General features: G+C 34.7%; 1 long non-coding RNA gene and 1 pseudogene across 1 annotated transcript; one reads left to right on the top strand and one right to left on the bottom strand.

Moving 5' to 3' along the window:
• The first annotated feature begins 8808 nt into the window (after positions 1–8808).
• Positions 8809–10127, top strand: LOC117277127 (glutaredoxin-C13-like; annotated as a pseudogene).
• A 568-nt stretch (positions 10128–10695) lies between these two features.
• Positions 10696–16092, bottom strand: LOC138903565 (uncharacterized). The gene is made up of 3 exons (XR_011412841.1): positions 15722–16092; positions 15232–15634; positions 10696–11919 (listed from the first exon to the last, which is right to left on the bottom strand). It is a non-coding gene; the product is annotated as an uncharacterized lncRNA (long non-coding RNA).
• Between the last annotated feature and the right edge of the window lie 10441 nt (positions 16093–26533).

The following is a 26533-nucleotide window of genomic DNA, read 5'->3' as shown; positions in this document are numbered from 1 at the left end:
TTTTGTCACGGTCATAGAACCATGGCGCAGCTGCTCAAACTCTGCGTGCCATGCATCTCTAAGACTCTGAGGAACATATTCCATTAAGAACATATCTGAAAATTGAGTCCAACTAAGTAAAGTTGCCTCAGCCGAACTATCCAACTCATATGCTCGCCACCACTAGTAGGACGCTCATCTAAGATGGAATGCCGTGAAAGAAACCCCACTAGAATCCACAATACCCATAGTACGGAGGATACAGTGACATTACTCTAGAAAATCCTGAGCATCCTCTAAAGCCAAACTGATGAATGTGAGAGGGTGATAATTCTTGTACCTCTCGAGCCTGAGCTGCTCCCCCTCTGAAACTGACGTCTTAACCTCAGGCTGAACTGGGACAACTAGCTGCACTGCTATAACCTATGGGACATGGTCAACTTAGGCCCGTGGATCGGGAGTAGGGGCGGCGGGATTCTGTGCTCCTCCCCCAGCCTAAGATGTGGCAGGAGCAAGTGGGATCAACCCTGTCTGAGCTAGAGTGCCAAACATGCTTAAAACCTGGGCAAAGGTCTCCTGAAGTGCATGAGTAGTAATAGGCATCTCAGGTGCCTGCTCTCCAACTGGAGCTACTGGTGGCTCTGCTGCAGCAGCATGAGCAGGTGCTCTGGTCGCACCACGTGGTCTTCCTCGGCCTCTGGCACGACCTTTGCCCCGGCCCCGGCCCCGGCCTCTTGCAGCTCCAACATGGGGCACGAGTGTCTGATCATCGGATCCAGTTGTGCGTGTCCTCACCATCTGTAAGAGAATAGAAAGACAATGGTTTAAAATTTTATAAGTCAACAAATGCGCACGATATGGAATCAAAGAAGTGAATATTTCCTAACAGTTCCATAGCCACCCGAAGATAAGTACAGACGTCTCTGTACCAATCCGCGAGACTCTACTAAATCTGTTTGTGACTATAACACCTATGAACCTAGAGCTCTGATACCAACTTGTCACGACCCTAAATTCCCTTTGTAGGATGTCGTGATGCAACCTAGTCTCTAAGAATAGGTAAACCTATCAATGCGGAATAACAATTGAAATATGAAATAAATAAATCTGCAATTTACATAATTACAACTCCCAAAACCCGGTAGAAATAATTCACAAACTTCTAAAAATTTATCCTCAATATATCTATATATATCAGGGTCTAAGGAAAACAAGGAAGCAACATAATAATGATAGAAGGGGACTCCAGAGTCTGCGGACGCTGGCACATATACCTCGAAGTCTCCGTACACAGGTAGCTCACTGATGTTTGGACTGGTAGGATGTACCCGGATCTGCACAAAAAAATATGCAGAAGCGTAGTATGAGTACACCACAACGGTACTCAGTAAGTGCCAAGCCTAACCTCGGTAGAGTAGTGACAAGGTCAGGTCAGGCCCTACTGGAATAATAAAATACAAGGTGAAATGTTTAACAATATAATAAAAATGAAATAATATTGGAAATAAATCAAGTAAGTAGTATGTCACCAATTAACTACGCAAAATAATGGCAAATAATACCTCGTGGAAACAAAACAGAATTCTTTTCAACTTTAAGAAAATTACAACAATAATCAAAGGCAACTGTGGCCATAAATCAATATCAACAAGGGCACTCCCGAGGTACCGCCTCGTCGTCCCAAATCATAAATAAATTCACAATATCTCATTTTCTTATATCACCGCGGGAGCCTTCACATTTAATTTTAAAGAAAAATATTTTTTTCGAAATAGCATCCCGTGTTTCAGCCACTCTTATCATACCACATGATTTCTAGTAGCTCCCCTACTAGTCACGCGAATCAAGCCACCCTTATCTCATCACATGCGTATCGATATCACAAAATATCACAATCTGCACCTCAAGTGCTCAAATATTTCAATTTGTCAAAATAAACAATATCAACAATATTTTTCACAAGAGGGAGCTCACGCCTCAATCACAATGAGTACAAAAATCTCACAAAAATATTCGGGAATAAATAACTCAACAAAAATAATATTTCAAAATTTTTAATATGTTGCCTCTGTACCACATTTAGAATATCAAATACATCATATTAATAATATTTAAATTTAAGAAATTTAAACCTTCAAATAATGCACAGAATAAAAGAAATCAAGTTTTAACTAAACAGGTAAAACAATTAGCAGAAAAAGGTTAAGCAAATTTAAAGTATAAAAATCAGATCAATGATGAAGAATATAACAAAATAAAATAATTTATTTAATATGCAACAGTGATCTACACAATTTAAAAATATAATCTTCCACATTTAGCCGGTGTACACACTCGTCACCTTATGTACACAATTTTCAACACATTACAATTATCACATCAATACCAATCCTAGGGAAATTTTTCCCACACAAGGTTAGACAAGTCACTTACCTCGACTTGCTCTAATTTAATCAAGTAGTATGCCTTTTCCTCGATTTTCTGACTCCGATTGACTCGAATTTAGTCATAATAATTTGATACAGTCAACAAAATTATAGGAATTAATTTCATAAGAAAATACTACCTTTTTCAATAAAAATCTGAAATTAACTCAAAAATTGCTCGTGGGGCTCACATCTCGGAATCCGGCGAAACTCACAAAAACCGACAACCCATTCAATTATGAGTCCAACCATACCAGTTTCACTCAAATCCGACTCTGAATCGACACCGAAATCTCAAAAATTCATTTCTATGAAATTTCTAAAAATTTTCTAAATTTCCATCTCAATACACTAATTAAATGGTGAAAACAATTGTGTATTCGTGTATATTGACCAAATTATTTTCCTTGAAAATCTATCAAAAATCGCCTCTCCTTAAGCTCCAATTCGTCAAAAATGACAAATAGGGCGACGTTCCCGTTTTATAATTTCGTCCAAGCAGCCCTCGGTCCTGCCTCGATCCTAAGCCTCGATCATGGCCCTCGATCCTGAGCCTTCGATTATGGCCCTCGATCCTGAGCCTCGGCCTGGCTTCGATCCTGGCCATCGACTCTGGCCTTTGACCCTGGCTCGATTTTTGGTCTTTGATCCTGGGATCGATTCCCGGGCTTCGATCCTTGGATCGATTTTTGGGCTTCGATTTCTGCATTTCTAGCGGAAGAAAATTGCAGCAGCGTTTGCAGCAACTGTTTAAATCCAACTTTTGATCCGTTAACTATTCGAAACTCACCCTTGGCCCTCGGGACCTCAACCAAATACACCAACAAGTCCTAAAACATCATACGAACTTATTTGAAACCTCAAATCACATCAAACAACGCCAAAATCGTAATTCACACCCTAATTCAAGCTTAATGAAACTTAAGAATTTCCAACTTCTACATTTGATACCGAAACCTATCAAATCAAGTCCGATTGGCCTCAAATTTTGCACACAAGTCATAAATGACATAACGAAATTATGAAAAATTTCAAAACTGGATTCCGATCTCGATATCAAAAAGTCAACTCCTCGGTCAAACTTCCAAACTTAAATTTCCTATTTTAGCCATTTCAAGCCTAATTTAACTACGGAGTTCCAATTAAAATTCAGAACACACCTAAGCCCAAAATCACCATACGGAGCTTTTGAAATCATCAAAATTTTATTCTGGGGTCATATGCACATAAGTCGGCAACCGGTCACTATTTGAACTTAAACTTTAAAACTTGGAACTAAATGTTCCAATTCATTCCAAAACCTCACCGGACTTAAATCAATTACTCGGGCGAGTCATATATCAGTTATAAAGTATAGAATGAGCAGTAAATAGGGGAATGGGGCTACAACTTTTAAAACGACTGGCCGGGTCGTTACACTTTTTTAGCTTTATCTTTAAAGTGAACAGATGGGACCCACAAGTCCAATTGTCAAATAATAAAGAGCCTCTTATGAGTATGATTGTGGCATGTGAAACATAAAATAAAATTTCTCCATTTAACCTTTAATTAAAGAGAAAATTTGATTTTACTCCGATCACTAATACTAGTAGAAGTTATAATAAGAGTAAGAAGGGCTTGCTTTATATGCGATGTATATAGCTTTTTTAAAAATAAAAACATCAGGTCGCCTATACTAGAAGCAACGACATGCAGAGAAAATATTTTTAAACCAAAACCGCGGTATTTCCTTATCCCCATTTCCTTCGTTTTCCATTTCTCTACAATTTCTCAGCTATCTTCACTCTCCAAAAAGATACTTAACCATCACTCAACTCCGTGTATTGACAGATTCCCAGTTCTTTACTTCTTGCATATATGAATCTCACAAATTCACTCCCTCCAAAATAGAATATATTTCTAGGATTTGAGTAAAACTTTTCGAAAGTGACATAATGTCTACTTATCGTCATAGACTTATCCAGGATTTAAAGGTGGTAGGCCGCGGGGCACATGAGCGAGTTCGGAACCCAAATATTGTCTAATTAGACTCAAGCGACCAAACTATGCCGAAAAAAAGAGGAGAGACAACAATATGTATAATGCGATAATTTAATGCGCTATCTCCCTTTCTTTAACGGACGTTAACGTATCTCTTTCTTTGTTCCTGAAATCCACATGGCGCAGAAAAGACAGATAAATTAAAACTAATGTACTAAACGACAAGCACAGTGCTGGGTGGTGCAATGGTTAAAGGTTCAATATAGAGCTGGTTTGGGCTTGATGCCAAAGGTTTGATTCCTTTCACCAACAATATTTTATTTTTCTATTTCTTTTTTATTTTTTATTTCTTTTCATTAATTGGTTTAAGTATATAGATATAAATGCTTTAATATTTATAATTACTTTTTAAATATTTTTCTTTTTAAATTTAATTATTAAATTTTTATTATATTTACACTATATGAATTTTATAAATCAAAATTCTAATTATATTTTTTATGTCTCCTTTTATTCCTTGGATATTGTAATTGTATTATCCATTTAAATTTTTTAAATAAGAATAGGTTTCTCTTATTATTAAACATAAACTGATTATAACCATTTAATTTTTAAAATTATAATCCATTAGGATTATTATTAGTTAAGTAATGGAATATAATTCTTATATTCTTATTAAGAAAACTAATTAAATGGTTGCACATCGACTAATTTTTTTCTAATAAGAATTATCCTAAACTAAACTGAATATAACCATTTAATTTATGAAAAATCATTTAATTAATTTTTCTAAACTAAATTTTCATAAACTAAAATGTATTATAACCATTTAGTTTATGAACAATCATTTAATTAATTATCCTGATAAGAATATAAAAATCATAATCCATTACTTAGTTAATAATAATTCTTGGATTATAATTTTAAAGATTAAATAGTTATAATTAGTTTATATTTAATAATAGGAAACTTATAATATTTATAATTAGAATTTAAATTAATAAAATTCATATGGTGTAAATAGAACTAAAATTTTAATAATTACATTTAAAAAGAAAAATATCAAAAAATAAATAAAAATCAGGCAATAGATTAAACTGTATATCTTATTCTCTTATGAAAATTGTAACTATAAAATTAAATTCATAATCCTAATTTGAAAATAAAAAGAGAATAAAATAATTTTGTTTTACATATAATACAAAATAACAACTATTAAAAATATCGATAGATTATTTTAATGAAATAATAAAAGGCTTCTCTTTTTTTTTTACTTTAAATGAATTCAAAAATCATAATTTTCTAATAAATATTAAATTATTTTAATTACATTGAAATGTAATTATAAATATTAAATTATTTATATCTAAATACTTAAACCAAATAATGAAAAGAAATAAAAAATAAAAAATAAAAAATGAAAAAGAAATAGTAAAATAAAATATTGCTGGTGGAAGGAATCGAACCTTTGACCTCAAGCCCTAACTAGCTCTATCTTGAACCTCTAATTGCACCACCCAACACTCTGCTTCTTGTTTTGTACATTAGTTTCAATTTATCTACCTTTTCTGCGTCATGTGGATTTCAAAAACAAAGAAAGAGGTACATAGCGCATTAAATTACCGCGTTATACATATTTTTGTCTCTCCTCTTTTTTCCGCCATAGTTTGGTCGCTTGAGTCTAATTAGACAATATTTGGGTTTCGGACTCCACATGAGCCAGTGTCGCAATTGGACTTTTAATCTTAAGAGTTCCACGCAAAATATATGACCATTTTTAACATATATACACTTATATATTTAAAAAATTTGCCAAAGTTAATGCGTAGGTCTGCCTTTACAATCACAGAGAAGTGAGAGGATATGCCGTGATTTTTCATTTAGTAGCTAGGAAATGTAGAAACAACCATGTTCATGCTTTATGAAAAAGATCATTGACATAATTACTTACTATTTTATAAGTTGAACTTAGTATTAGTATAATATACTATTAATTTAATATCGTTGTTAATTTTATTTTTGTTTACTTCAAATAATTGATAAAACATTTATTCTATTACAATTTTAAAGAAATATCTTCAAGAAATCCTCGACGGTTCAAACCATTGTTGTGTTTCACTCTCATCAAATATACCTTAAAATGGTCCATATAGGAATATCACACGCATGAACTATCGTAAGAGATGACAATGTGTATAAATAATTGACCCTATATACGCCACAATCCAAAACTCGAAAATAAGAAGAATAAATTAACAACCGGTTAAATTGACTTGACTATGTAAAAAGCTTTATAATATTAGCGTATATAACTTAAATTCCAATTAACATCCGCATCTACCAAAATTTATGTGCATAGTTTCATTTTCATATAAAAATGTAACATGCACGCTGATTACCACACCGTGTATTAATGTGCTTAAGATGTGGTAAGGATGGTTAACCATCATATAAAGAATACTCCAATATATACATACCATCAACTGAATTGAGACTTAGCACTCTCCATATGTTTAGGAATATTGAACATTAGGAGTATGAATAATATAACATTGGGTCTAACATTAGGTAGTCCAACATAAAAAAAATGAGTAGGGCCGGAGCTAGAATACCGGTTACAGTTCAGTTAAATTCGGTAGCTTTGGATTAAATTTTGTATTCGTTTAAAAAATTTATTAACTATATACAAGTTATTAATTTAGAACTTAAAAACTTAGAACGACTGAAATTTCAAACTCACAAGCTTCAAATTCTAACAACGATGAATGTGATTCTAATACATCAGGCAAGGCAGCTGAAGGGCCAAGTAGGTAAGGCCACCCCAATTCTCTGGGGCCAATTTTCTAAATTATGTTTTCTATGATTGATTTTCTTTCAAAAATATTGAATAATATAATATAAAAAAGTATAAAATACTTATAGGAGATGAATAGATAACTATTTACTCAAGGATTGAAAATGAATGTTGGTCAATTTATGGTATGACATTAATATTGTCTTTTCCTTTTTTCATAATAAAACTTGTATTTTTTTTTATTTTTTTCTCGTACAAAGCTATTTATTCCATAAAATACAAGGACACTGAATAAATTAAATTGTACATTCATTGTCATTACTATTTCTCAAGTTTTCAAGCAAGCACAGTAACAATAATAATTAACTAAAGCAGTGAAACTTTGCTTTGCATTTTTTGTGTGTTTTCACTTCATAGATGTAATTTTTTTCATTAAAATTAGAATTCAAATATGTCAGTATGAATAAGGTTACTCAACTTAAAAAAGATTATTATTGAAACTTTAATACTTTCATGGGTGGTCAAAAAAGATTAAATATGTTATTTATATTGTCGAATATAAAAGAACGATTAAAATAAATTTTATATATATATATATATATATATATTTCATTAATAATTTTACATCTAAAAAAGTTAGACAAAATAGAATTAAAATAAAAATTATATTTGAACTTTTTTTAAAAGTTTAAAGCCTCTTAATAAAGTTTGGCTTTATGCCACAATTTTTCTTGAGCCGCCCCTAATATCAGGTAAAGAAAAGTAGATCTTATATTTGATCTAAAAGCAGAACTCCAAGACTATATAAAGAAACCAGACATATATGTACATATTTTGTTTCTAGTGTTGTATGGCTCTAGTTTGTCCAGAGCATATATGTGTTAAAAAGTTTATTATAAATATAATAAATAATTTATTACACTGATTACATTATCTAAAAGATACTCCAAATAATTATATGAATCATTCATGATAAGTAAAATTAATAATATAAAATTTACTCCGTGAGTATATATAGACACACACAAAAAAAAATAGTTTAAGTAAAGAATGTTGCAACCTACTCAAGCAATGCTAATATACCGATGGAGACCGATCTAGGAGTTTAAATTTATAGTGTGCATGAGTATATATTATTCCTATCAAGTACTCTTCCTTTATATGATATTTTTTCATTATTGGAAATTTATTTTCAAAAAAAAAATGATATATCCCTGAAATTAAAAATAATTTAACTTAAATTTGTCATTTTACTCATAAATTTTATTCTTAAATGTGAACTAATATAAAGTTTTTATCTTAATGGGCCCACAGACTACGAATATCAGGCCATCCCTCGAACTTTATTAAGTACAAATTAAATAGAGTTTAAAGGTGAATGACCAGATGGAATATATGTATCTGTTTTAAGTTTGAATAGTTACTTTGGAAGATCAGATCAGTACCTAAATAAATCTCACTATCTTTTTGAATATTGTTCTTTTCTGGTTTTAAAAAGGATGCCACTTTATAAATTTCATCACCGCTATATATTCCTTTTCCCTTTCTTATAAATAGGGTAGAACCTGAACAACCCCATTTCCATCTAAACTCAGAGCTTCAAAAAAATTATATACCCCTAGTACGTAAATCTTCCTTTTTAGTTTCTGTCCTCCTTACATATTATTGTGTAAAACAATTAGTCATCGGATCAAAGTTCAATTTGTTCAAGGTAGAGGAAAGAAGGAATTCAGGATAAGAGAAATAGAGAAAGTAGAGAAATTGGCATCAGAAAATGGAGTAATGATATTCAGCAAGAGTACGTGCTGCTTGTGCTACGCAGTGAGTATTCTATTCCGAGAGTAATTAGGGGTGAATGCGTACGTGCATGAACTGGATCATGACTCAGATGGGAAGGAAATGAAATTAAAATAGTACCAGCAGTTTTCATAGGAGGGAAATTGATTGGTTCTACTAATGAAATCATGTCTCTCCACCTTAAAGGCTCTCTCCTTCAACTCCTCAAGCCATATATGCCTGTTTGAAAATTAATGAAAGGTTAAGGTATGGAACCACTAATATTAATTAGGATTTAATAGAAGAACCAAAAATGAATAAACTTGGGTCCATCACGTGGAGATCAAGGTCTTGATCCAGAATATTAGATTACTAATTTAAAAGTAAACATACCAAATCAATCATTAAATATTTTGTACACTCGCGCGCGACAACTATATGAATAGCGAGTGATAATTAAAGAGGATGAATTTAAAGGTACAAATTAAGGAAAAGAGGATTATAATTAAACTGTGGGTCCTACTCCTATTTATAATCTTACCTTAATAAACTTTCCAATTTCAAAAAATTACCTCCCGCTTCTTCTTCATTAATTCCCTTCTTTTCTTTTCTTTTCTTTCTTTACCCTAATTAATCTCCGCTTTGTCTTCTAAAATTGCCCCTGTTCCTTTGGATCGTTTCGACCAGGTATTTGAAGAATTCATTTTTTCCTTTGCAATAATATCTTTTTTAAATCATAATTTTGCAAGTTTATATTGAATTTTCAGAGCGTCAAATTCTCCTCAGTCTTTAAATCCTAAACGAACATTGGTTGAAACTTTTTATATATTACACTTTCCTGTATCATCAACTGCTTTCTAATTCCCCATGCGACGCCGACTTTCAATTTTGGACTTGTTTGTTAAGGCTAATCGCCTCTGTCAATTTATTTATGCATGGAAATATTAACTTTTCTAGTGTTCAAGGTAAAAATTGGTGCCTTTCCCCCCTTTGCTTATGGGATTGAAGTTCTTCCGGATCATAAATCTCTATCTGACTTGTGAATATTTTATCTAGTTATATCTCTGTGATGTTGCTAGCCCCTAATTACTAAACTTTATTTGCTTCCATTTTTTTTTTCTAGTTGTTTACTTTATTAGAAGTGGTGAAATGAACACATCCTTTTCCTTTTATCTTTAATTTAAAATAGATACTATGAATAATCTAATATAAGACTTGTAAATCTAATATAAGAGTTACATAGATGATTCCCGAGTAGTGTCACGCCCCAAACCCAACCCTGGCGCAACAGTCATCCGACGCTAAGGAACCGCACCAGAAGCACCTTATAAGATAGAGATTATGATAATTGTCCCCAAATCATTTAATAAATTATTAAGCAATAATAAGGTCAAGTTAAGTCAAAATAGAATAATAATCCCAGTTAACTTGTCATCAAAAGGTCAAAATCAACTAAGCATAGCATTCTACCCGACACTGCAGACTAACCCAGTCAAAACGACAATATTACCCACAGTGCTAACATATGTCTATGGAGCTTCTAAGAATAATGAAAGATCATCTATACTCGGGACGTAGCCCGGAACTAATAAATGGCGGAGTCCCACGAACAAGCACGAATCTGAAGGCAGCAAGTACTCCTAATTCACGTGATCCTCATGTACCTGCTCTTCTATGTCACTTAACATACCATAAAAAACAACAATAGTATGTCTGAGTACTGGATATTCAGTGAGTGTCTTTGGGCAAGAGTTCATATAATAAGATAAGAATAATAATACATAAAGTGAAACATTATCGAGGGAACATTTCAAATTAAATAAGCGGAATGAATCATGTACTCAGTAGAAATCAGCAGCAAAAGATCAATGCATTTCACATTCATTGTCTGAAAGTCCCATCATGCCAATACATGCCAGTGTCATGGTTGTTCTCCTCTTTAGACCTTGAAGTGGTTTTTTGTGAAAAGTTGTCCTCTCCAGTTATGCTTGTTCATTTTCGCAACTTTATTTGAGATGCCAAATTTGTTTCTCTGGTGTTTATTTCAGCTAATCTCTTCGGTAATGAACGGTGGTGGCACCTTTCTACTTTTGTTCCGTGGTCGTGTACGTATCTGTCCTTTATGACTCTACTGGATTTTTCCGACCCTATTTACATGTGAGCTGGTTGTTTGAAACAAGACTCCATGACCGAGAAAGTTGGAGATGAAGAAGAAGAGACAAGGAAAGAGAAATTGGAGCACTTGGTCACATTGACCAAAACTCTTTATCTCCTTTTGATACAAAGCAGCTGTCCATTTTGTCCACATTGTCCACTTTTCACTTTAGTGCATGTGAGCACGTGACCCACAAATAAGGATAGTATATTTATTGAATAGAGTAGTTATTTTTATATACTTTTATATACTATGTAAATAAGAATGTAAAAGCACGGGGTAAAAAAAAAACAGAAACATTTTTTCATCACTATCTTTTCTTTTTCAATATTCTTACATGGTATCAGAGCAGTGAAAGCTCGATCCATCAGTCGTCTTCCTCATCTTCATATCAATTGTAAACAATGTTGGATAACACTGCAAACACAGTGGCTCTGAACACCACTGGAGGAATCCCTACCATCGACTCAAACCATGCATATTTTCTTCATTCTGCTGATGCACCGGGAATGTCTCTTGTCAACACAGCTTTTGATGGAAAAGGATTCCAAGGATGGAGAAGGTCTGTGCTTATAGCACTATCTGCTAAAAACAAAATAGGATTCATCAATGGTGCTTGCCCTGCTCCAGCTCTCACTTCCAGAGACTATCAGCCTTGGAGCAGGTGTAATGACATGGTAACATCCTGGTTGCTCAACTCATTGCCCAAAGACATAGGAGACAGTGTCATTTACTCTAAATCTGCTAAAGATCTCTGGACCAGCCTTGAACATAGGTTTGGTCAGTCAAATGGAGCTAAGCTCTATCACCTGAGGAAGGAATTATCAAGGTTAGTACAGGGAACTAGTGACATAGCAAGCTACTTTACAAAACTCAAACATTTATGGGATGAATTGGATTCACTTAATTGTGATGTGAAGTGCAGTTGTTTGTGTGTCTGTGAAGGGAAGTAAAAATTGGAAAAGTCACTAGATGATGAAAGGCTTATTCAGTTTCTTATGGGTTTAAATGATAGTTATGGCCAAGCAAGGGGAACCATCCTAATGATGAACCCCCTACCAAGCATAAACCATGCATATTCCCTAGTATTGCAAGATGAAAGCCAGAAAGAAGTTTTTTCTAACCTACTCATTTCCCCAGATTCTTCATCTTTCATGGCAACAAATCAAAACGACTTTGCACAAAGGAGTGCAAGGCATATGCAAAGGAACCAAATGCAACATCAAAAGTTTGGGAACAACATCCAAAAAGTGACTAACTCTACTCAAAGAAACATAACTTTCAAGGGAAAGAAAACTAAGTTTAACCCTAATGTAACATGCAGTCATTGCAAGAAAGTAGGTCATACTGTCAGTGATTGCTACAGAGTTATAGGTTTCCCAGAAGACTTTGAATTCACAAAGGGAAATCAAGTTCACGCCAGAAGCAATGGAGCATTTCAAATTGAGGAATCAGATCAGAACAGCAGCAATCAAAATGAAGTACTCAATCAACACCTCTCACATGATCAATTTTCACAACTGGTACAACTAATCAAGCAGGTTAAAGGTGCAGATTCAGGAAATTCTGAAACAAATATCAATGCAAATGCTGTGGCTGGTACTATTGCTAGATATTCTGGAACTTGTCTTTCACTTTTTAATTCTAGTTCATGGATTATTGATTCTGGAGCATTTGAACATATGTGTTTTGACTCAAATGCCATTATTTCCTTGGCACCTCTCCCAGTTCCATTAAACATAAATCTGCCTAATTCTTTCAAAGTCATTGTCACTCACATAGAAAGAATATCTATTCTTCCTCATTTCATTTTAGAAAATGTATTACATGTACTTAGTTTCAGATACAATCTATTATCTGTTAACAAGTTTTGTTTACAATTTCATTCTATCCTCTTTTTACCTCTAGTAACTGTATGTTGCAGGGGCTTTTAGTGAAGAGGGCACAAGTTTTTGGTAAGGCAAGGGATGGGCTCTACCTTTTAGAACCAAGTAGAGTTAGAAATAGCACAAGTTTGGTACCACTTTCAGTTTTAAATCAAAATGTCTTTAGTCAATTGTCAATCTTATCTGCAAGCTCAGTTTCAGATGTAAGCCTTTGGCACATTAGGTTAGGGCATTTGCCCTTTTCAGCAATGAAACATCATAGTTTTATTTCTTTACCTTCTAACTCTGATTGTTTCTGTAAAATTTATCCTAAAGCTAGGCAAACCAGAATTCCTTTTCCATTAAGTCAAATTAAATCAACAAGGGCGTTTGAATTAATCTATGTAGATGTTTGGGGGCCTTACAAGGAATCAACTTACAATGGTTTTAAGTATTTCTTGACAGTTGTAGATGATTATAGTAGGGCAGTTTAGACTTTCCTTATGAGCACCAAAAGCAATGCTTTTGGACTCCTTAAAAATTTTCTCACAATGGTGGAAAGACAGTTTGGTGTAAAGGTACAAAAAATAAGAACAGATAATGCTTTTGAACTTAGGAAAGGTTCTCAGGAGGCAGCATTTTTAGCCTCTCAAGGAGTGCTACATCAAACATCGTGTTTAGCAACCCCTCAACAGAATGGAGTCGTTGAGAGGAAGCACAGACATCTTCTGGAAATTGCAAGGGATTTGTTGTTTCAATCTAAGCTTCATCTTTCTTATTAGGGAGAATGTGTACTAACTGCAACATATTTGATCAATAGGTTACCTTCTAGAGTTCTTAAAGGAGGGACACCTTATTTTGTTCTATTCAAACAAAAACCCTCTTCTGAACTATTGAAGTGTTTTGGTTGTCTTTGCTTTGTATCTACTTTGACTAGCGGAAGAGGTAAGTTTGACCCAAGGGCAAAGCCCTGTGTGTTCTTAGGTTATCCCTTGGAGAAGAAAGGTTATAAAGTTCTAGAGTTGGATACAAGAAGAGTAAGTGTATTTAGAGATGTATACTTCTATGAAAATCAGTACACTTTTGCCTCTACTACTACACCTACAGATTCTTTTTTTCCTGTTACATAATCCCTAGAACATAATGTAGACTCATCATCAGAACACATAAAGGATGAGCCCGTTATTCCTAGCTCACCCTTACCTTCACTGCCTACCTTTTCAAACACAAGCAACTCTAGCACTCTTCCTTTAACCTCAGGTACAAGTTCTATTTCCCAACCTAGATCATTTCCTTATTCACCCTTACCTATATCCCTTCCCGAAGTCAAGAAATCCACTAGAACATATAATCCACCCTCATATCTCTAGGAATATGTGTGCAACTCAGTCTTTCTCACATACCTCACAAACTCTTGCTTCACTGCACCAATCCAGCCCATGGTTCTACCCTTCACAACTCTTTCTCCTATCAATCAGTCTATACTTAATTCTACTTCCTACCTTGTTGAACCTACTTCTTACTCACATGCATCTTTACACCCAGGGTGGCAGGAAGCAATGAAAAAAGAATTAGAAGCTCCAGAACTTAACAAAACCTGAGAGGTTGTGCTTTTACCTAGTGGAAAGAAAGCTCTTCCTTGCAAATGGGTCTACAAAGTGAAATACAAGTCTGATGGATATTTGGAAAGATTCAAAGCTCATTTGTTTATTAGGGGAGATATTCAAAGAGAATGGACAGCTTTACTGAGACTTTTTTCCCAGTTGTAAAAATGACAACAATTAGGTGCTTACTTGTTATTGCAGTGAAAAAGGGATGGAAGGTGTCACAACTAGATGTGAATAATGCCTTCTTGCATGGGGATTTGCAAGAAGAAGTGTTTATGAAATTTTTAGTAGGGACAACACCACCTTCACCCAATCATGTCTATCTTTTGAAAAAATCACTATATGGAATGCGGCAAGCCTCAAGGCAGTGGTATGCAAGGCTCACTGCAGCCCTAAATTTTAAAGGATATTCACATTCTTTAAATGATTATTCCTTGTTTTTTAAACAATCAGCAAGAAGGATTACCATAGTTGCAGTTTACGTTGATGATATTCTAATCACAAGGGATGACTCTACTGAGCAGGCAAACCTCAAATCTTTCCTTCACTCTGAATTTAAAATAAAGGACCTAGGGGATGCACATTATTTTTTGGGATTTGAGATTATAAGGGAAGCACATGGAATAATTTTGACTCAAAGGAGTTTTACCTTAGATCTCTTGTCTGAATTTGATTGCATGAGCATCCGCCCAGTTTCTTCTCCCTTGAATCCTACTCAGAAATTGCGAGCAGATGCAGGGACTTTGCTCCAAGATCCCACTTATTATCGTCGGTTGTTAGGAAAGTTGAATTTCCTAACACACACCAGGCCGGGCTTATCTTTTGCGGTGCAACATCTTAGCCAATTCATGCAAACACCCCGTCAACCCCATTTAGATGTTGCATTTCATTGCCTCAGGTATCTCCTCAAGGACCCAGGATTAAGGCTTTTTTCTGAATTCAAAGCCTAATTATCAGCTCCTTGCTTTCTGTGATTCTGATTGGGGATCTTGTCCTAAATCTCGCAAGTCCATTAGCAGGTTCTTCATCAGCTTTGGGGGTTCTCCCGTCTCCTAAAAATCAAAGAAACAAACCTTAGTGTCATTATCCTCTGCTGAAGCAGAGTATAGATCTATGCGGAGAGTCACAACAGAGGTTACCTGGTTAGTTCGTCTATTGACTGATCTTTCGATTTTCCCTCCATTGCCAATAGATCTCTTCTCCGACAGTCAGGCCGCCATTCAAATCGCGAAAAACCCAATTTTTCACGAGCGTACCAAGCATGTAGAGTTAGATTGTCACTTTGTCCGACAACAATTTCTGGCCGGAATCATCTCTCTTTCTTACATTCCTTCACGTTCTCAGGTGGCTGACATTTTTACTAAACCCTTAGCAGGACCGGCACACAACTCCATTATTGGCAAGTTGGGTGTGGTTACACACCCCTCCAACTTGAGGGGGGGTGTTGGAGCTGGTTGTTTGAAACAAGACTCCGTGACCGAGAAAGTTGGAGATGAAGAAGAAGAGACAAGGAAAGAGAAATTGGAGCTTTGGTCTGCACGAAGTAAAGCTTGGTCACATTGACCAAAACTCTTTATCTCCTTTTGATACAAAACAGCTGTCCATTTTGTCCACATTGTCCACTTTTCACTTTAGTGCATGTGAGCACGTGACCCACAAATAAGGATAGTACATTTATTGAATAGAGTAGCTGTTTTTATATTCTTTTATATACTATGTAAATAAGAATGTAAAGGCACGGGGTGAAAAAAAAGCAGAAACTTTTTTTCATCACTATCTTTTCCTTTTCAATATTCTAACATTACATGACAATTTTAGTGATGGTTTACTTGGGGGTTCATATACTTTCGTGGTACTCTGTATGTTACTAGCGTCGCGAGATGTCACCTTGCCGGTTAATTGGTGCGAAGGCGAAATTTATGGCCGAGTCCATCCCTATGGTAGTTGCAGCAGCCTTGCGTCACCTTTTGGAGTTCAATTATTGTCATTTTGGTCTACTGCTAGGCTGCACCACATATTTCTATATATTTGTCCACTTCTTGCACGCAGCGTATGATATAACAGGGAAAGATGCATTGGGTGCAATAGCAATGTTGGTTCTTGTTCACGAGCTGAACAAAGAACTATTAGTTGGTGCTTTAGCTTTGAGCTTCTGCCTTGGTTTAAGTTTCTATAGATACATGACGTATTCTGCTCCTGAATTACCTAATCATCCTAAAAAGGAGTTGGAGAAGCTGCCTTGTTGATCTGAAGGTGCTCGTTGAGGACCTTTGTAGTATCTGATAAGTTATGAATTATTCTCTCTTGCTTTTGGTGTGATGAGTCTTTGATTTACATTTATTTGTTCTAGCTTTATGCTGTCCCGTTGCAGCTGTACATCAACGGAGAAAAGGAAAACATTTAGAAATAACTTCAACTGATCAATGGCCAACTATTTTATTCATAGGAGATTGAAAGTAAGCTTTGGGTGCCTTAATCTAGGGCAAACTTGGCCTAATAGATTCCCTAATAGACCGCAGTGTATGGACAAGGTGTACCTTACAAACGTGTGCCTTTTTGCAGGTTTTATGTATGATATTTGACTCAAATTATAACGGGTGGGGATAACATGATCAAATAGTATAACAGATGGTATTTTTAAATCTTTTTCGATAGTAAAGAGATATATTTAGCCATGTTTCCTTTTTTTGCCATGTTCCGTTTATTAATCGTCTTCTTTAACATCCTCAATAAGTAATGTCATTCCTGCACCTTACTTTATTTAAAGGTCAGTGTGCACAAAACATAAAAAATCAGGCGACTTTCTACGACGAAATGGACGACTGCTAATTGATATTTAATTATTATTTTAATATTATATAATGTTTAGTCGTATCTTAATGCAAAAATAAAATTTAAACAAAACTGCTTCTTGTTAAGACATTATAGAACTTCGACTTACAAGTTACAATTCGAACTTCACGAGTTTTTTCTGAATTTTTAAAAGAGCAAATAAAAGAAAATAAAGAAACGGCCATGTGACTATTATCTTTGGCTAAATTTTGCTCTCACATGCTATAAAGTATTACTTTAGTCCAAAATTATTTGATAAACAATTCAGATTTATAAAAATAGACGATCTTTTTTAGTCATAAAAGTTATATATATATATATATATACTATATTAAAAGTACGGCGACCCTTAGCGAAATATCGTTCACCTTTGTTACCTTTTAAAAATAGAGTTCATACTGGATAAAATATTAATTTGATTATTTTTTTAATATTTAAGAATTGTCATTTATTATTTTTCAAATATTTAACACTTTAAAATACTAAAATTTAGATTATTAAATCTTTCCGTATTTAAATTATATAAGAACTTCTAATATTTATATAAGAATTTCTAATATTTAGAAACTTCTAATAGTTTCTTCTGTCTACATTCATTTGATGTTTTATATTGACTCAGGTTAGGTTCAAAACTACTAATAAACATCATGTCTATAACTTTCAGCTTGTCTTCTTTAATTTTAATAACATCTCAATTTTAGTAAATAAATAAATTTTATTTAGGTGAAACATAATAATTAATTCTGAGTACAGATTTTAGAGTCATCTATTTAAATAGTTGGAAATAGAAGTAGAGTGTAAACCAAATATGTCGTTTGTTCATTTATAACTTTTAGTCTCCTACTTAAATAATTTTTTTTGTTCATCTATTTTTTGTATGATATTTGAAAATTACACTCAATAATAATAATAGTAAATAAATAAGAAAAAATTTAAAAATTTATAAAAGAGAGAAAAGAGAGAAAAGGCATGGTTGATAAAAGTCAATAACACAAATAATTCTATAAAACAAAGATTTAAAAGTAAAATGTGAGAAAAAATTTATTTGTATCCTTTGGAAATATAACTCTTAGTAGATAAAATTATTATTACATTTAAATATTTAAAATTTTAAAAATTGCATGGGCGCCCTATTTGGTCGCCTCTTTTTAACTTATATCCGTTTTGTTTTTCCGTTTGCATCCGTACCCATTTTTTTGTTGAAAGCGTTTTAAAAAGATGATTTTGCCCTTCTTTAATAAAAGACTATTGACAAAACTATAGACTGCAGGGTAAAATTTCAGCATGTTTTGGTATGAACTTTTAGCAAATGAACTAAAAAACTTCAGCATGCATTAGAAAAAACTAATTGAAAAATTATATACTGCAAGACAAAAACTTAAGCATGTTTAGTCTGAAATTTTAGCAAATGAACTAAAAAAACTTCAGCTTGTTTAGACTGAAGTTTCGGATAAAACTCATGACAAAACTGTAGACTGCATGACAAATTAAAACTTCAGCATGTTTTAGTAATAAGTTTTAGCAAATGAACTAAATAACTTGAGCATGCATTAGCAAAAACTCATTAGAAAATTACATACTGCAGGACAAAAACTTAAGCATGTTTAGTCTGAAGTTTTAGCAAATGAACAAAAAAAATTAAGCACGTTTAGTCTGAAATTTTAGCAGATGAACTAAATAACTTCAGCATGCATTAACAAAAACACATTAAAAAATTACATACTACAAGACAAAAACTTAAGCATATTTAGTCTAAAATTTTAGCAAATGAACTAAAAAACTTAAGCATATTTAGTCTGAAGTTTTAACAAATGAACTAAATAACTTAAGCATGTTTAGTATGAAGATCGGTTTCAGAGTTAGGAATGAGGGCTAAAGCTAAAGCTTTTGACTTGGTGTTAGCTAATTTGTGTTTTCAATAGAGGGAGGAACACTTGGTCACTTTCTGGAGTAAGGTAGCCAGGACTCAGATTGATTACCTTCTCCTTAGGGTAATAGGGGCCTTTGCACTGATTACAAGCTTATCTCGAGTGAGTGTGTGTCGACGCAATATAGGCTCTTGGTAATGGACTTGGAGGTCAAGAGTGTAAGGAAGAAGAGTGCGGTGTATGGCCAGCCTAAGATTAAGTGGGGAGCCTTGAGTAAGGAAAATGCTCAGGAGTTGGGGGAGAAGCTATTTTTCATGAGGGTCGGGAGAAGTAGCAGGGACGCGAGTAGTGTCACGACCCAAAATCCTAACCTATCGTGATGGCGCCTATGTGTTGATGTTTGTGGGGGGGGGAAATGTACGCACGGAGTGACGAGAGTCCGTACGTAGCTACTATTCCTGTTATGTCCGGGTAGTCTTAGGCTTACACCATGCCTTGTTGATATGATTATTGCTTTATGTATATTGTTTGGCTTGAGAAGGGCGGAATGGAGTGTGCTTATTAAATGTTTCAAAAGGAACTTGGAATTGAGGAAAAATAATGGGATCTTAAAAGTTTTCATTTGAATGTCGTATTTTGAAAAGAATGGGAGAGTACTATAAAAATTTATGAGATTCTTTGTGTAACCGCATCGCATGTATGATCGCGAGCGGGGTAATTCCTTAAATTTATGTTTGACCGCGTCGCATGTATGATTCGCGAGTGGGAGAAAATATATGCATCTATGGTTCGCGCCGTTCGACCCTCGGCAGTGCACAGTTTAAATATTTTGTTGGATCGGGCCGTACGACCTCGTCATAATTGTGCATGCTAATTATTTGGAAATTTTTCATGGTTTATTCTTTTTAAATACCTTGAAATGTAAGTTGCTAAATGGTATTACTGAAATTTGAGTTATAATTATGAAAGAAAGACTTATCTCTTCCTGTTGTTGAACTGACAGTATCATTCATGATATCCATGCTTAGTATAATGCTTTAAATTACATTGTTATTGGCCTAGTAAGTGTCAAGTCGACCCCCCGTCACTACTTCATCGAGGTTAGGTGGGATACTTACTGGGTACATATTGTTTATGTACTCATACTATGCGTATGTACTTAATTGTACAGGATCTGAGGATGGTGCATCTAGTTACCCGCCCGCCGCGCATACCTGATTTTTGACTGAGACTTCACGATGAGCTGCCCTTCTGAGCCGTTCAGCAACATGCCGGAGATTCTCTTTTATTTTATCTGTCTATTCTGTTTCAGACAGTAGGATAGTCATCTTTTGTATATTCTACTAGTTGCCCACACACTTGTGACACCAGATCTTGGCACGTATTAGTAGACTTTAATTTTTGGGTTATAATTCGATAATTATAACTGCTTTTAGATGTTTCCGTTGTTTGCCTTAAAAAATCCTTTATTTATTAGATGCTTTAAATATAAGTAAAGCTAAATGTCGGAATTTCTTAATAAACAAAAGAAAAAGAACGGGAAATCACTGAGTTGTTCACTATTGGCTTGTCCAGCAATGATACTGGACGCCATCACGACCTGACATGGAGTTGGGTCGTAACATTTGGATAGAAGTGTTAGAGCTGAAAATAAGTTGTTCATGTGTTTGGTAAAAAGTGCTTGTAAGCACTTTTTTTGTTAAAATTACTGTAATATTCTCAAATTTGTTAACATTATAGAAGAATTTATTACTACATTCTTTTTAACTTGATCCGTTGCAAAATAATTTAAGTTTAAACTTCTAGTATTTAAATATATAATATAAATAATATTTTAAATGAGCATGGGGGGGGGGGGGGGTTGATGATTAGAGGCAGCAATGCTTGAATACCGATGAGAACGACAATAAAGACTACAATGTATGTTCTCACGCTCAAGTACTAAGTTCACGCCCTTTCATTTTTTTACGTCGCTTTATTCCTATCTCAATTAAAATAGCACTCAAAGTGGATTGATTTAATGAAAATGTTGCTCAAGAATAAATAGCTAAAACATTTTGAAAACAAATAAAATTAAAAAAGAAATATAAATATTCTAACATATGTGTGACAAGGAAGAAAGGGAAAAAGCTTCGCATAATAATCTAGAAGCACCAAATTAGCAATAGCATAAATAAAAAAATGAAGGATGATAGCATAGAAATGGAGATGTAGGAACGAAGACAGATATGGTAGAACAGATGGAGATGGAGAAGACGCAGAACAAAGAAGAAATCAATAGAAATTAGGGCTTTGTACAGAAGGGGTACTTTTGAGATTATAAAATAGTTTAAAGGATAATATAGTAAAATGCTGGGTCAAAGGAAAATAAGCTATAAGCTAAAAAATAATAAGTTGGGATTACCCAACTTATCACTTTTGGCTTGTTTTAGAGCTTTTGGCTTAAAAGCACTTGACCTTTAAGCATATTTTAAGTTTGCCAAACACCTTAATAAGCTAAAAAATGACTTAAAAGCTAGTTTGACCAGCTTAAAAGCCCATCCAAACATGCTCTATCTTTTAGAACCAGTTCGAATTTACACCGGGAAGGTTTGCTACAGAAGCCATTCACCTTGTGAGGAGATTGTTGGAGCAATATAGGGAGAGAAAGAAGGACTTGTATATGGTATTCATACCTAGAGAAGGCCTTTGATCAAGTCCCAAGAGAGGTTCTATGGTGATGTATGGAGGCTAGCAGTGTCCCGGTGGCGTATATTAGGGTGATTAAGCATACGTACAAGGGAGAGAAGACTCGGGTGAGGACTGCGAGAGGTGACTCGGATCATTTCCTAGTGGAGATGGGGTTGCATCAGGGATAGACTCTTAGCCCGTTTTTATTTGCCTTAGCGTTAGATATGCTGACGCGACACATAAAAGGCGGTGTGCCATAGTGTATGTTATTCACTGATGACATAATACTGATTGACGAGACGCGAGGAAGAGTTAACGCTAGGTTGGAAATTTGGAGACAGACACTGGAGTCTAAAGGTTTCAAGTTGAGTAGGCCAAAAACTGAGTACTTGGAGTGCAAGTTAAGTGATGGGATGCTTGAAGAAGAAGTGGAAGTGAAGATTGGTACTCAAGTCATCTCCAAAAGATATAGTTTTAAGTATCTTGGGTCTATTATTCACGGTAATAGGGAGATTGACAAGGATGCTACTCATCGTATTGGAGCGGGGTATTTGAGATGGAGGCTCGCTTCGGGGGTTTTGTATGATAAGAATGTGCCACTTGGACTTAAGGGCAAGTTATATAAAATGGTGGTTAGACCAATTATATTATATGGGGCTGAGTGTTGTCCCGTCAAGAAGTCCCATGTCTAGAAGATGAAAGTAGCTGAAATGAGGATATTGAGTTGAATGTGTGGGCATACCAAGAATGACATGATTAGGAATGAAGTTATTAGGGACAAGGTAGGAGTGACATCTCTGGAGGACAAGTTGCGGGAATTGAGATTGAGATGGTTCGGGCATGTGAAGAGGAAAGACATAGATGCACCGGTTAGGAGGTGTGAGGGGTTGTCCATGGCGGGTCTGAGGAAGGGAAGGGATATGCTTAAGAGGTATTGGGGAGAGGTAATTAGGTAGGAAATGTCATTGCTTCAACTTACCAAGGATATGACCCACGATAGGAAGGTATGGAGGTCGAATATTAGGGTTGTACGTTGATAGATAATAGTGTGTTCCTCCTAAGCTTACCAATAGTACTAGGAATATTTTTTGTATTATTTTAGTTATGGTTCTTTATTATTAAATATTATTTCATTCGCGCTCGTTACCATATTACATTGTTGTTACCATTGTTTGCTACTTGGTAGCTTTATCTTATCTCCATTGTTCCTTCAACCGAGGGTCTATCGGAAATAACTTCTCCATCTTTATAAAGTAGAGATAAAGTCTGTGTACACACTACCCTCCCCAGACCCCAGTTATGGGATTACACGGATTTGTTGTTGTTATTGTTGTTATTGTTGTTGTTGTTATTTTTTGAAGTTTGTTATAGACAAATTACTTTTCACTCTTGAAGTTTGTCTAACTTTATCTATGTGCAAAATATAGTAGGTCTCAATAGTGGTGGAGGCAGGATTTCTGCTAAGAGGGTTTAAGAAAAGAAAAGGAAAAAAATTAGAAGAGACCATGGCCAGTAGGAATTGAACAAACAACCTTATAAAGGTTTTTGTTACACCCCATATTTTCGTGCGTGAGAGTACGTCATAGGTCAATTGATGTAAGCTCAGAAATGAGTTCATATTTGGAAGTATATAAAGTAAGTTAATCGTGTTACCTTGGAGGTTACAAATAGTTAAGATCATGAATAACAAGTACCAAGAGGGTTGGAAGGCTTAGAAGCTAAACGAATTGATGAAAATAAGTTTCGTCGGAAGTCGACAAGTTGAGAATGTTATAACATTTACTTTTAGGGTGAGACTAGGATTATTAACATGATAAGGAGGTTATTTTATGAGTTATTATATTCATATGATAGTCGTATGTTGAGATTTGAAGTCAAGCGAGTTGTGGAATAAAGGTTGGCAAAGGTCATCACAAGTTACATTCATAAATGTGCTGAAAGTTAGGTCAAGTGTAGCAGAGCTTTTCTCTCAATATAATATGAATTATAGGGTATCCACCAATAAAATTGGAAGTCTAAGAGTCTCGTTTCCAATTCAGTAAACCATTCGTCGATACGACATCGAAGTAGAGAGATATTCACATTTTCGCGAGACTACGCAAGCAGCTCCCTATGGGATCCACTTAGGCGGTTGATACATCTTGATATATATGTGATGCCTAAAGCCCATTTTAGATCATTAGTTTTCACTATCTTTAGACCCTAGACACCTAAAAACTTTCTCTCAGAGTTCTCTCATGATCCAAGATACAAACCAAGGGCAAACAATACAAATCAAGTGTCGGGAATCCCGTGATGCTAGTGAGTTTCTTGTTCTTCTTGTAGTTGCTGATTTTGGTGTGGTTCCAGCTGGTGTGGGGAGTTATTTAAAGTGTTTTAAGTTCTGTAATATACTCTCCCAATGTTTTCATATCAATCCTACATGATTTCAAGTCTTCCAAAGTGATTCTAGTACAGAGAAACCCGAATCGATTGCTAGTTTTGCTTCCTTGTTCTTGTGGCTATTTTGGAGGATTCTTCAAGTGAAGTAACCTCATATTTCATGTTGTTCTTATTAATTAAGGTAATAATCAGTCCCTACTTCATATATATTAGAGTTTCAAGGTGAAATACAAGTATTTACACACCAACTTGAACACAAATCTTGATTTAGTCCCTCCTTCTTTATCTTTTTGTGGGTTGTGTTAAGACTATATATATAGTTTGTTGTGGCTAGAAATTGTTAGAAATAGTTTGATTATGTTATTGTTGCTGTTGTTAATCTTATATATGTGCTAATTAAGTTGATTGAAGAATATAACATAAAAAATAAGAGGTTGACGATAAATGTTAAGGGGCTATGCGTATGGACTATTTTTGAAGATTATTCTTATGATATTTTGGGCTTTAAAGGATACGGTAAGCATAAGTATGATATTATAGATGTTATAGAAAGATTCATGGAAAAGGAATTGGATTCAAACCATATTTTGTTAATCGTAAATCGAGTTTGCCACTCAAAATAGTTGTGGAAGTAATCAGAGAGCTTATTGTGAATTATATTATTATTGTTTGGGATGTTTGGTGACTTTTAGTTACTTATGGGATATAGTACAAACAGGGACACTGTTGTCCGTTTTCTTGTAGAATATATATTTTGAAATATGAGAGTTACAAAGCTTATATGATGACGATAAAGTCGATTTACTCATTGTAGACGTAAGAAGATCATATTGAGCTAGGTTGACAATTAGAGAGAAGATTGCAAAGGTATGTTAAGGAACTTCCTTCTTTATTTTGGAATGATCTACAGTGAAATGAACGTAAACGATACACTATTTCTTAATAGATCGACTCCTAGCAACTAAGGTTTCCAATGTTGTTCTTTCCTTATAAAGTTATTCTAAGCATGTATGTATGATCCTTGAATCCTATTGATGTTCATGTTGATGGTATGGATGTCCATAACGTGAATAGAAGGTGCAAAGAACCTACGTCACTCCGAAGATTTAGAATGTGATTCCATGAATCCAGCATGCATTATATATATATATATATATATATATATATATATATATATATATATATATATATATATATATATATATATATATATTATTCTACCGATTCGCGCTATAGTCGGCCGGGTATGGAACCTATTGTGCAACCATTGATCAGTTAAATGTTACTGAGTTCCACATGGCCGGATACCATTCTACCGAGCCTTATAATGGCCGGGTACATTTTTACCGAGCCTATCACAGCCATGTACGTTTTTACCGAGCTATTACTGCTGGGTACAACATGATGATGATGATGATGCCCACAGAGGTGTATGTTTTTAAAGGCTTATGTATATATATGTATCATGTATTTCATGTCATTAGCCCTCAGAGGCGCTCAGATGCTACATGTTGTATCTCTTTTATCTCTCTTTATATTACTATTCTTATTTATTCTTTCCTATCTTATATACTTGTTACTTTATTCATCTTGACGTCGCTTTTGCCTGAGGACGATGTGTTTTATGCCTGCAGGTCCCGATAGACATGTTGACAGTCTTCCTAGTAGGCTATCAGCTCAGCGGAAGATGTTGGCGCACTCCACTTGCTCTGGAGTTGCCTATTTGGTCAGTATGCTTGGACATGTATTGATTGTTATTGCGGGGCCCTGTCCCGATCTTTATAATGTTTATGTGCTCTTAGAGGCTTGTAGGCAGATGTCATGTATATGGACACTTGTATGGCCTTGTCGGCCTATGTTTTGAGTGTACAAATGATCATGTCGGCCTTATAGGCCAGTATGTCACATGTATAAGTTTGTATATCATGTTGGGTCGTCCTATATCGAGTATCCCTTTATGTTTTATTCTGTTTATCTCATGAGGCCTTTCCGGCTCATTTACCCATGATAGAATGATAAGAAAGATAGGTTATGTTGGTACTCTTGAGTAAGGCACTGGGGGCCCGTCACGACCATTCGGTTTGAGTCGTGACAGTTTTGAACTCTCTTAACCACTGAGTTATACTTTTGAGCGATGCCAAGGGTATTCAAACTATAAAATATAAAGGTACAAATCAGATTTTGCCTTATATGTAATGT

The sequence above is a fragment of the Nicotiana tomentosiformis genome, chromosome 1 (genome assembly GCF_000390325.3).
Source record: "Nicotiana tomentosiformis chromosome 1, ASM39032v3, whole genome shotgun sequence".
Taxonomy (NCBI): Eukaryota; Viridiplantae; Streptophyta; class Magnoliopsida; order Solanales; family Solanaceae; genus Nicotiana; species Nicotiana tomentosiformis.
Note: the sequence above shows the minus strand (reverse complement) of the source record. Positions and strands in the feature narration are given on the sequence as shown.